The following is a 13,570-nucleotide window of genomic DNA, read 5'->3' as shown; positions in this document are numbered from 1 at the left end:
CAACTTAATTTGTTGCCACCAAAGGTGGTCGGAATTCATTAACTTCACATGTTTTTGTCAAAATAATAATACACACACACATGAATGAGGGAAGACATTTTGACTAAAAAGTATATTTTTCCTATTTCTTGAACATAAAAAATATATATTCTTCATGAACATGTTGCTCCAGGTTTTTAATTTCTTAAACATTTCTTAGATATAAACACAAGGGAGATCCAATAAAATTAGATTGGTTGAAAAAGAAAAAAAAGAGAATTATAGCTATTTCTTAATAAAGGAGCGCTTGGTTGAGAAGCAAGATTAGGAGGACGAGACTTTAGAGACAAGATGGTACGAGATGAAGCGTGAGGGGCATGAATGCTTTGTGTTTGGTTTGGTCGACATGATAGATTTTGTTTGTCTCTACCTCCACTTGATTCTATAGGATAAGGCAGAGTAAATTGCAATAAGATAATATCTAGTTTACCCTTATACAGAGTTTGGTGCATGCTATGCTTAGGATACAAATCTGAAAATCTTTTTTTAGTTTTCACCACATTATACATATTTTATATGCTTTTTATTTGTTCTAATATATTTTTCTTATCCTAAATTTTCCATTAAAAAAATATGTTGTTGGGCTTGATAGTTTTAAGAGTTCCTTGCTCAAGTCCAAGCCTAATTATAATAATAATAAAAAAAAAACATATGGATAAAGTCATATTAATAAAAATGACATGTCATCTATTTGTTATTTTTTTTTACATCGGAGTAAGTGTGTTAAATTATAGGATCTTTGTAAAAGATGTTGAAAATTATCATTTTTTTAAATTACTTATAGTTTTAAAACCTGATGTGGCTTAGTGGTCGAATCGGCTGGGTCGGGTTTAAAAAAATAAGAGAAGTTAAAAACTTGGCTATCTGATGGGTTGACCCAACAAGACCCCGTCAAAATTTCAGTTATAACCCGTTGATTATTTATTTATTTTTCATCCAAAACGATGTTGTTTTAATTTAAAAAAAAATTATGATTGACCCAGATAACCTGAACAAAACCCATAATTCGAGCTTTGAATCGATTTGACTACCGGAACGGGTTTAAAAACCTTATTTTACTATTTTCACACATACCAACACTATTTTCCAATTGTTAGAAGCAATGCTGGACTTTTTTAAGGGTAGAGCTTTATCCAAGCCCAAGACCAGCACGGCAGCACCACATCATGGGGAATCAAAAGAGAGATTTTGTTAATCATCTAGATGGTGATCCAATTGTAAGAATTTGAGATTAAGAGGTTTGTTTCCTATGTGGTCTCAAGTTCAAGCCCCGTGGTTGCTTATATGATGATCACTGGAGGTTTACATGGTCGTTAACTTTAGGGCCCATGAAATTAATCGAGATGCACGCAAGCTGGCCTGGAAACTCATGTTAATAAAAGAGAGAGAGAGAGAAAGAGAGAGAGCTCGTTAGGAGTCACAGCCTTAGATTAGATATACCTCCATTGCCATCTGACAAATTAAATAATAAATCGGAACATGAAAGTAAGGACCTGTCCCATATGTGTTTAAATTGTATCTAAGAGCGATTTTTAAAATGAGTTTGAGTTTTCAATTATAAATATCAAGAAATTCTAAAATTATTATTATACTGTGTTTGAGATAAATTTGGGCTTAAAGGTTTGCTGAAACGGGCTTTGTATATATGTTGGAAGGGTTAAAAGTATCTTAGGTTTGGAAAAGAAATGATATTTGAATATCAAGAAAATCTAGCAGTTTTTTTTATATATATTTAATTACTATTGGTAATATCAAGCGTTCAAGCGGAACAGCTAACTTGTGGTGCGCTCTTAATTCATTTGATAGTCCGATCTTCTTCTTCTTCATCTTTTCTTCTGGCTTCTGTTTCATGTTTTTTCAAGCGCTGGCTGTCACGACTCACGACTCACGACCACGGTTTTTCTATCATTAGATCATCCCTTCATATAAATCTTACTACTATTTGACAGAATTAATAGCATAATTAATTGGAATTTGAAAAGAAAATCGATGTGAGAGAAATCATACAAATAATTTATCAAACATCCCATCTTTGATTCGCCTAACAAGTGAGACAAATTATTCATATATTTGGGCTTCTGTGTTCATGGAAGAGAGAGCTAAAACATGTGATAAATATGTATTTATTTATTTATTTATTTATTATGAATTGTATATAACAGTGACTTACTTGAAAACACTCTTGATAAACTGTGGTTTATGGGTAAAATGTTTTTTTTCTTTAATTCATTTGCTATTATTCTCTTGCATGGTAAAATGACTTTGTTAACCTTAAAAGAAAATAATCATTTATTATAGTCTAGGGTCTTTTTAGATATTTCATGTTTTTTACCACAATATAATTATTTTATTACTCTTAGTTTCAAATTTTCAAAAATTTGACTTGAGGGATTAATTCATAATTTTAAAATGATTTTTTTTAATAATATTTGGCTCATAAGGATAGAGTTGTGTTTTCAAAAATAAAAATAACAACTGCAAAAGGTTATGCATGCATCTATCGCTCTTTTACTGCTTTTAGGCATTAATGCAGTTGACTTTGATGATTAAAAATATTATTTCACCACATCATTTAATTCATCTCGGCCTCTTTTTTCTCCATATATGAGTGTATAGTCATTAGACTTCTAGTGCGTCGCCAACATCGTTTTCTTTTGTTTTTCCTTTCCTTTCTCTTTCCTACTATAAATTCATGTTGGCCCTTCATTTTTTTGCTTAAGCCCTTCAAGCTATTTTTCTTTTGATTGTCTCTTATTTTTTTTTTATTTTTTTATTTTTATTTATTTATCAAATTTTCTTTTGTTTTCAATTGCATTCTCCTTTAATTTTCTATCTATCAGAGTTAGTCCTCATTCTTTTAATTTTTTTTGTTTAAGATAGTTTTATAATATGCTTTCCTTTTCAATCTCACCCCTTCATTTTTTCACTTTTCATAGCTGATGCTCATTCTTTCTTTCTTTTTTGGCTTCGGTTAGTTTTTTGCTTCAGGATTTTTTTTTTAATTTTATCATTTATCATTAAATTAGTTGATAATTGAAATTCTTAACTGGATCTGGGTTTTTAATGTCACGGGTTGTGAATTTAAATTATTAATCTAGGTTTAAAATGTCCACCTGGATCAATTAGTATGGTTTGAAACAATAAATTTATTAGTTTTTCCTACAATTAATTGATCGAGGTTGATGTTGTCTCTCGTAGGTTAAAGGATTTCAAGATTTAATTACTTGTCCGGATTTAATAGCAGTGTAAAAATAATTTCCCACTCTTAGTGTTTGGTTTTACATTTTTAAAAAAGCATAACCAAATATAATAGTTTGAGATATATTTAAGCTGGAGTATTTTTGGACTCTGAATGCCGTCACTTATTAGTTGCATTTAAAATTGATATTGAAATGCTAAGCTTGAGGGAAAGGATCAGAAGTGTCTCTTTTTACCTTGGGACACTGGTGGAAACAATGTCGTAGGGTCATGGCCTCTTGGAACAATAGTAGAAATCATCAACTTTTCTAGCTACGTAGTTTTGGGCTGTCCCAACATTAAAAGCCCATGCTACTAACAACGAATAATTAGCTAGCTACGTACTCAAATGTCTCGAATCTCCTGTTTTTTGCACTCTACAGCATCCAAATCAAAATATAGAATATGAATATTTCTTCAACTGCAGCAGAGGACAAAGATTTGGAGGAGGAGATATATGTAGGCTCATGTTCAAAATGGACAAAAATTCATCTTGGTTTAACTGGTCTTACTCGGCCCATTAAGATTTTGTCTTTGTGGGCTAGAGCTTTAACTTGGGGATAAGGTTGGGCGGGCTCACCTAGGTTTAAAATATATTATCAAAGACAAAATAGAAAGAGGTCAGTGAAATGAGTCCAAACTCGAACGCATAATTCCGGTTTATTCAATTTAACAATCAAATCCCTTCTGGTGTTAGTAAGTAAATGGACGGACTCGGAAAACTTGAGGTTTGCAGTACGTTTTATTTCTCGATTCAATCATTGAGTCATTTTTGCTGCTAAACAAAGACAACAGAACCCTATTAGAGCAAGAAACTAAACGTGTCAAGAAATTGAGGCCGTATTTGGACAGACATCCAACTGTGGCCCAACCAGCCGCTGGCCAGTGTTGAGCCGTGATACCCCATCCCAGCAAGCACAAGAATGCCTCGCCTTCCTGTGGATGGTTTTATCTCTAGCGGGTCCACCTATCAAATTATTGGCCGCTCTTTGACCCCCAATGTCCGTAGCCATCATGGCAGCAAGTGGCTCCAGTCCAAGCCCTCTTGACTTGATTCAAAATTGTCTAGTTTCTAAGGCCGAGACGCAACATAATTCTAGAAGATGTATAGTTGCGAAACTGCATATTTGGTGGGTACCCAGAAGACTTTTGTTGATTTCAGTAGATCATTCGCTTGATTGAACTATTGAATTATAGCTAAATATTTGATTAATAAAACCCAGGATGAACACAAGGTTAGTTGTAATCCACTTGGTTGATTACTGTATTGACCACGTGGACAAAGATGCTCTCCCAAGAAGTCACAAAACTAGCAAACAATTTCCAATACCAGCTATTACAAGCGGAGGGGCGTGCACCTCTTGTAAGAGCCTGGGACAGCCGGGGTTTTACTCACTCACTTGGGCCCACAAAGTGCGCTTTCCGGGGGGTGGGGTTTCCTCGAATCCAAAAAAAAGATTACAAGCGGAGTCAAATGACGTTTAGCACCAACAAGTTCGATGATTTCAAAGGATGACCCGAAATGAATCCATCTTTACTATTTTTCTCCTCGTAATTTTCAGAGTTTATTTTGAGCAATCAATTCCTAAATGGGACCCTCACCTCTTCTAATTGGATTAGAACTTGAAGCACGATAAACATGAGTTATCACTCTTAATCATTCTCGACCTTTCTCTTTGTCCTTGTATTTCGTTTTTTCTCGAGTGGGTCATTCGGAAAAATGATGCAAAATGCTAGCTTAGATCGACGTAAAGGCCAATATTTAGATTTGTTCAACGCAAAAAAAATTCAGAGAGTTTCAAAGGGCAGGCATGAGATTCTATGACGCGAATGCTGGAGTCTAAATGCTAAGACGGGGCGGTGAAAAGTGGACGCAACGTCATTGAATTGAAAGATCTGCCTCTGCATCGGTGGGTTGTTGTCGGCTAGAGAATGATGGCCCGTGATCACAAAGAGTCAAATGACGTTGCGATGAAATTGAGAGTCAATGTCGAACACGTAGTAGAGGCTGTCTCTACATTGCTAACTACCCGATCGGAAGTCTAGAGATTTTATAGATACCCAGTTACGTGAATTGCATATCAAAGAGCATGTTTATCTCAAAAAATTGTTGCTTTCCGAACCATCTATGAAATGGAAGAGAATCATTCAACAACTAAAAGCATCAAGGGATAAGCTTGATTTGGACAGCTTTGTAATTCTAAACCGAGTTTCGATGCTAACTCCCAAGTATTTAAATCTCTTCGAAAAAAAGAAGAAGCTAAACACTCGCAGAACAGAACTCCGGTTAAATCTCAATAATCACAGACAAAACCAGGCACTTCATGGTGGTCTTGTACATTTTGACAACCTAAACCACCAGCTACTATAAAATTAAAAAACATCAATGGAGTGTTTCGATGGAGTTTAGGAGTCGGTAATTTAATTGCCGATAGAATTTTGAATGAAAACCTGTCGCCGGTAAGTTTCTTGTCAGAGATTGTCATTATAAATCTTTAATTCATAATTTTATTTTCAAAGATAAAATATATGGTGATGGTCTCTTTAAAATATTTACAAGAACTTTAAATATGCTGTAAAACCTATTTTTACTAAAAAAACAACTGTGAATCTTGAAATCTAAAGGGAATAATTATAAAGTTTGAATTAAAACATAAAATCCAAAAATATATTGAAAAAAATTAAAAATTATTATATCAGGAATGTCAATGTTTAAAATATAATTCCGAAAAATCCAATGATCAATTCAGGAAAACAATTGCTAACCTAAAAAAGATTTCTTTAAAAATTTGAACTTGATTTAATAATCAGATTTCCTATTATCATAATATTAAATAGCAAACCAGTCATGGTATTTCAAACCCTTTATTGAAACTAGAATTGTTTCAATGTCCTGTAAATATATCAGTTAGACCACACGCATAATTTATCTAGGCTATATCTTTTCCAGTAATGTCATATCATCACAAAAGTACAGTGGCAGGACAGGGACAGAGGACAGTCCAGAGAGAGAGAGAGAGAGAGAGAGAGAGGCTTGTAATTTCGAAGTTAAAAAAACGAGAAGCAGTAAAACAAACAGTTAGAGGGAGAACAATCCGTACGAATAAAACAATACCACACGCTGACAATGCAGACGTGATACGCATCGTACGATGGATGCATGCAGCGGAAAATCATGGTTGGAGGACCCTACCCGACGCCCCTTTACGAATCCCAAGAATTTGATTCTCTCGGAACTCGGGTTTAAATTGAAGTGTGTTATAGCTGGCATGCTATTGACGTGGCAACAGATTTTCAAATGCTTGCACTGAGCTCCGTTGCCGTGTTTGTTTAGTCTCATGTGCAACGTCACACAAAACCGACAAAACTAACCCCTACCCCACTCCTAACAGATCAAGCGTGGCACTGACAGCCATCAGCTGTCGGACGTTTAGTCATCATCCATCGATATGTCTACGTGTCCGCGCTAGGTTCCACACGATTTAACTACCCGGCTGAGAATAAGAAATACAGAACTCTCAGTGTTCTGGGTGGCACCCCAATAATTCATACATAGATTAAGCAAACGGTGATTTTAATTTTTGTGTTTCAAAAATATTTTTTAAAATAAATTATATTTTTTGATATTTTTAAATTATTTAGATTTATTATTATTGAAAATAATTTTATAAAATAAAAATATTATTTTAATAAATTTTAAAAATACAATCGCTATCAGAATTGAAACCGGTGAACTTACAGCAGTTAAGTTAGCAAATTCTCTTTATAACCACCCTGTTTCACATTTGTTTTTATCTACCATATAAATTGTTCGGGTTTGGAATATTGAATGGTAAAGACATATATTAGTTTTCTTGGGGGCTAAATCCTGGGTTATTTTTCTTCTCCAACGTGCACAATCCTCTGGGTCCTTTTTCTCCTCAGCGTCTTGTGGATTCAAACGAGGCACGATACCACTTGCTTTTAAATTATAGAAACAATTTTTTTTCTCTTGATCTATTTGGATCCGTAGGTTTGCCTTTTGGGCACTGTCAATGGAAGCTTTGCTTTACCTTTTTCTTTCTTTTTTGCACCCTTAATAATCTTTTTTAATCCAATGGCTATACTTAAATCTTGAGCTCGGACGGGAGGAAACACCCTCTCTCGTTCCAAACCACGTGCCTTACCAAAGGGCAATCTCAGATCCCTTAATCATTCCTTAATTGCCTGATTAATCCGTAATTATCTGTACTTTGAAGGAAGTGTGCACTTTCTCACGTACACTGGCACTGCCTACAAAGGTCTCATAAAAAACCTGTAGCATTAATGGCACAATTGTAGGAATCCAAAGCATTATAGTTGTTGACTTGTTGCTAAAAAGGCAAGCCTTAAGCATGCCAACCGCTGGGACCATCTCTCTGCTCAATGGTTATCCTCACCACATGTATCCCCTGGAGACTGCGCAACCTTCACCGTAAAAAACAGCTACATCAAAAAACAATAATAATAAAAAAAATCAATGAAATTCAACTTGAAATTCATTTCAGACAAACGGGCTCAACATTACAGAATATAAAGAATTTAAATAAAATTCAATTAAAAGAATCGGAAAGTCAAAATTCAATAAAGATATGAAATTCATTTTGAAATGTAATCGGTTATTTTACAAATTGGTTTTTGTTTAAAAATATATTAAAATAATATTTTTTTTATTTTTTAAAATTATTTTTGTTATTAAAACATCAAAATAATTCTAAAATAAAATTTAAATTCTAAAATTCTATTCAACCACGTACCTCCAAGAACATGAAACCAGATATTTCCTAGCTACTTACGTAGCCAAAATTAAACATATGTTTCCATCAGTGAGCTATCAAATTCACAGGATCTTTTGTTTTTACATGTTGAAACACGATGCATTTTCGAACGGATGGTGGCCATTATGTTGACGGACCAAAGTTGATGGGTATCATTAGGGAGCGATATGAGGTCGATTCCTGTTTGCATCGAACATGGAAGGGATTAAAAATGTAATCTGAATACTATTGGATGATCTGCCAAAAATCTTAAGTAGATTAATGCAAGGAAGGATAATATTTTAAATAATGAGTTAATCTCTTAGTTTGGGTAAAATCTGATTCATTCTCTTTAGTTAAAGTGATTGATATTTGATATTTAATAAATTAATATAACAAATAATTTATACTTGTAAAAGATTTCATTTGATGAATTTAGAGACTCTTGAATGTTTAATTAAACTTACAATGGAAACTAAAAATTTAGAACCTAAAGTTTTAAAGATATATGAGCTATTTATAACATGTGAATAAGGATGTAAGAGTATAAAAGATTAAGGTAGGCTGTAAAAAATTAAATATTACAAAAACCTAATACTCTCCCCACTAAAATAAAAAATAAAAACTCTCTCTTTTGTCCTTTATAAAACTCACTCCTTTACCTTTATCAATACTCGAGAAGCACCATAGGATTTTAACTTTCTTCTTCTCAACAACATCGGTCTTCTCAGCAACATCAGGTTTTAGCTAGGATTTTGAAGAGAAATTTAAATGTAGATCCAAGAATGCAAAATTATCACAATCAAGTAAGAATTTTCAAGTCCTAACTTTTTATCTGCTAAATTAAAAAATAACAGGGAATGGTGATTTACTTTTGTCAAGTTTTGAGTAAAAATCTCTTCACATTTTAAATATAATAAATTTTGTATAAACTACTAAAAGATTGCTTTGAACTTTAAGAAATGCTATATTTGATCCTCTCTTTACACGTATGCAATCTGTTTGCACATAATATGAGATTGATATATCACATATAAATACTTCATATAAAAAGACTACAAGTCATTCATGTCAGCAACAAGAATCAGTGACAATTTACCAGCATTATTATTATTATATATTTAACTCAACAATAGATTTTTGATTGAAAAAATTAAATTTTAAATTCAGTAATCGGACAGTGAAACTTTTTATACTTAGCCCTGCTTTAGAACCTAATGAGAACTTTAAATCATTTAAAGTTGATATTATTTGCAAGCTTGCTGAGAAATTTTATCCTAAAGATTTCAATGAACAAGAAATGCATTATTTGACATTTAAACCAGAGCATTATCAGATTGATGTGATTCATCATAAGAGCTTTCAGAATATATCTACTATTTCTAAATTATATCGAGGATTAGTTGAAACAAATAAGTCGCAGCACTATCATTTAATTGACATGTTGATTCGTCGTATTTTAACTTTGCTTGTTTTCACCGTCACCCTATAACAAGCATTTTATGTAGATTATAGCCCCATAGCATAAGTTTTTTTTACTAGAACAATAAAAACAAGTTACATATTCGAAAGATAGACCGAAAAGAATTTCAATCCAAAACAATTTCATCCAGAATAATTTTTATTTTTTCAGAATAAATATGATATATTATAAAATACACTAATAAAGGGATAATGTATCAAATTATAGAGATTAAAAACATAACTGGATTTTATAGCAGCCCCTGGGACTAGTTTCCATTAAACTGGGCCTTTATTCTTGCAAAGAAAAACTTAAAGGCTAAGACCTTACGTATTTGTTAGAAAATGAATTTCATATAAGAAAAACATTTCTGAAAAATTGGAATACTTTTCAATATTTGGTTGTATAAAAAAACAGCCATATTTTTTTAAATGTTTGATTATTTTGTAAGAAACTAGATGAAAAATAATGTTTTAAGTTATTGCCTTTTATTGTTACATCCTGTTTTTATAATAGATTCTTTTAATAAAACTTTAAAACATGCGGAAAAAATACTGTTTCTCCATACATAAAAGATCATTAGCGGATCCACGAGGCCCTGACTATCGGGCTCCTTTTTAAAGGTCCTTGTTTTTAATTTTTTTAATTAAAATTTATTTAAATAAAAATACCAAGTTTATTTTTCAAAAGATTATTCTATTACATAGCATTCAGCTTTGAATTTATTTTTATATGATATTTTTTTCATATCAGCATGCACATTTTTTTTACAATTTTTCATTAATACATATAAAACTTGATATATTATATTAAATATAGACATTAATTTTTTGTTTTGCAATTTTAAAAAAATAATAGTGTAAAACATGTTATTAATGCCTATTTTATTTTTACCGTCGGATAAAGAAATCTGAACCCAGCCACATGCAAGGAACTAGAATAATCTAATGTTTATTGTTATTGTATATTATAAAAGAATAACTAGCTGGAAAGGGCGTACAAAGAGCAGGAAAAAATGCAGTCAAAAGAAATATTATATAAATTAAAACATCACATGCACTAAGATATTATATAAATAAAAAAGTTACATGTCATATTTTATTATTTCATGTACATACTCATTAGAAATTTATATTTTTATACTAACATCAAACACGTAAAATTATTTTTATTAATATACAAATATTTTTATATTTAAAATACAAAACACTATGCGACTTTAATTAGTTTTTTAATACTTTATAAGAAGTGTTCTCTCCTTATTTAAAATGAAAAAAAAAAACTTCTGAAGCTTTTTTTTAATGAAAGTGAATTTTTTTTAACAGATTTCCAAAATGCATCCATAATATATATAGAGAAATAAAAACAAAATGTTCTTTAAAAGAACTCCGAGGCGAAGATCATAAAAACTGGGCTCATCGGGCAACACGTGCATCGTACTCGTTCGAAGTAGGAAGTCACGTGGAAGTACGGTTAAAGGACATGGTTAGGTAAGAGGAGGGTTCGTGTGGGAAACGAGAGTGGTTAATGGCAGGGAGTGTCAGGAGTGCAGATTTAAACAGCTGTCTCCCTCAAAACGACTGGATGTTGAAAAGAAGCACACCCGCTCTTTTCCCCTCTCTTTCCGCTTTCTGTTTTTGTTGCTTTTTTATTATCGTGTATTTATTTTCTCTCTTTTCTTGTCCCTTTTTTTCTGGTTCTGTTTCCCTTCTCCCAGTTCTTGGTAAACACAATCCCAGCCATCCATCTCCCTCTCTCTCTCGGGGGGAGGTAAGAAGTAGAATATATTTGTTTATAAAAAAATAATGTTTTTTTTATTGTTTTAATGTTATGATATTAAGAATAAATTTTATAAAATTAAAAAATATTATTTTAATATATTTTCTAACAAGAATATTTTTTAAAAAATATTAGCTACAGGTGAAACACTACCTTATCTTCGGGACCTGATAATTGCTTTGATTGATGTGCTGTATCCTTTTATAAAAGGAGGACAATGTCGTTCTCATATCTGTATTGTTACTCTCCTCCGTTCTATTTTTTTACCTGTTATTTCTCCTTGTAATAAAGCTTCGAGAGGAGGGACGGGATAGTGGACTGGCGGCCAAATAATTTACCTCATTAAGGAACTTGAATTATGCATGCCTGTAAACTTTTTAATTACTATGCCATATTTTTAAATTTTTTTTAAATTTATTTATTATTAAAAAAATTAGTTAACAGAAAATACCTTTTAGACAAAGAAAAATTTAACTTGATTTTCAGGAAAGTGTTTTTCTATAAAATTTAGATGAAAACACTTTCCGGAAATTATGAAAAATTTAAAAATTTCATATTATTTGCTAATTATATCAAATTTGATCATCAAACTTTTAATTGCTATACATATTTTGTTTTAATATTTATTTTCAATTTCATATCTTAAAATATAATTTTTATATTAACTTTGTTCCTTATTTTTATAATTGTTATTTGCTTTTTCCTTATCATTTTCTTATTGAAATTTTTTATCTATCAAATTTAGTCCTCATTTTTTTGGTTGTTACTTATTTTATTTGAAATAATTTATGAAATGTTTATTATTATTATTTTAATTTATTCATCTTTCATTTTCATTTTATTTTTTAGATTTGATTTCTATTATTTCTATTATTGTTTATTTCATTTGAGATAATCTATGAAATTATATTTTTTTCAATTTCATCCTCACTCAACTTTTTAATTTGTAAGATTTGTTACTCATTATTTTAATAAACTTTATAAAATAAAACATTAATAAGTTATTTTTCAGCTCATTTTCCATGATATAACCAGATACTGGAAAACGCTTTCCAATTTATTTTCCATTATACTACCAAACATCAAAAAATAATTTATTTTTAAAAAATAAACTAATTTTTAGCAAACAAACATGCCAATGTTGTATTCAAATTACTTTTTATATGCGCTTCTTAACTTAAGTAAGGTTCGTGGGTGGTTTTCATTGCTAATTATTTTTATGTGGTGTTTATTATAGGTTAGAAAAATAGAGGTGAGGTATTACAAGAATAATTATTACTAGACTATTCCTTAAAAGTGTAAAAATGTGGTTCGTCACAAGTTATGTTACATTTGTTTTATGTGTTGTGATTTGTTTTGTTTTCTTTGCTTTCACATTTTAAAAATGTATAAAAATATTTTGATATTAAATTAAAAATTAATTTTGATGTTAAATGGTTTGTCTTGCATAAAAGAGTTTAATTGAAATTTGTTTCCTTCCGCGCATGCTAAAAAAAATAACAGATTAGGGCTTGTGAATTTTTTTATTTGGTTGATTTTTTGTATTTACATTAATTAGAGATTGTTTTACAGTAAAAAATATGCCTATTGTGATTTTAAGGATATCTTTTTGATATTTTTAAATAAAAATAGATTGAAATCCAAGTTTTCTTAATTCAAAAACTCAAACTTAGATTTTTCGATCTCCAAGGACATTTAGGGTTTTCCCTTTTGGCCTGTCACAAGTGTTTGACTTTTTAAAAAATTATTTTTGTTTTTCATTAATGTCCTCCCTATTTTCTTTTATGAAAAAAACTGTTTTGTTTAACTATTTGTCAAATAGAAACCAAAAAACCTTCTTGCAGCCATGGTCTCTCCGAATTTTTAGATTCCCTCGGCGCAAATTATTTTAGTAAATAATAATAGAGGACATGCATTCCAAGGCTGGCAAGGAAGAAGGCCAAGATTTTGATACACAAGAGAGGCGGTATCCGTCTCGTATTCACAGTTTAAAAATTCAAAATGTAGCAACTAGGAAGCCACGTAGAGGAGAGAGAACAAACAAGTATTAAACGAACGACTTCACGCAAGCAAGTAAAGGACGATGCAGTCAGTTTTGGCAGTTCAGGAAGGATAGGAGCGTGACTGACACGTGGTAATGGTGGGGGAGTAGGCCGTTAGGAGGGTGGGAAATAGTAATGTTTTTTTATTTTTTGAAGTTTTTTCTTTTTATTTTTGATATAATAATATTAAAAATAAAAATATTATTTTAATATATTTATAAATAAAAAATACTTAA

The sequence above is a fragment of the Populus nigra genome, chromosome 4 (genome assembly GCF_951802175.1).
Source record: "Populus nigra chromosome 4, ddPopNigr1.1, whole genome shotgun sequence".
Classification (NCBI taxonomy): domain Eukaryota; kingdom Viridiplantae; phylum Streptophyta; class Magnoliopsida; order Malpighiales; family Salicaceae; genus Populus; species Populus nigra.
The sequence above is the reverse complement of the archived record's forward strand: the minus strand, read 5'-3'. Positions refer to the sequence as shown.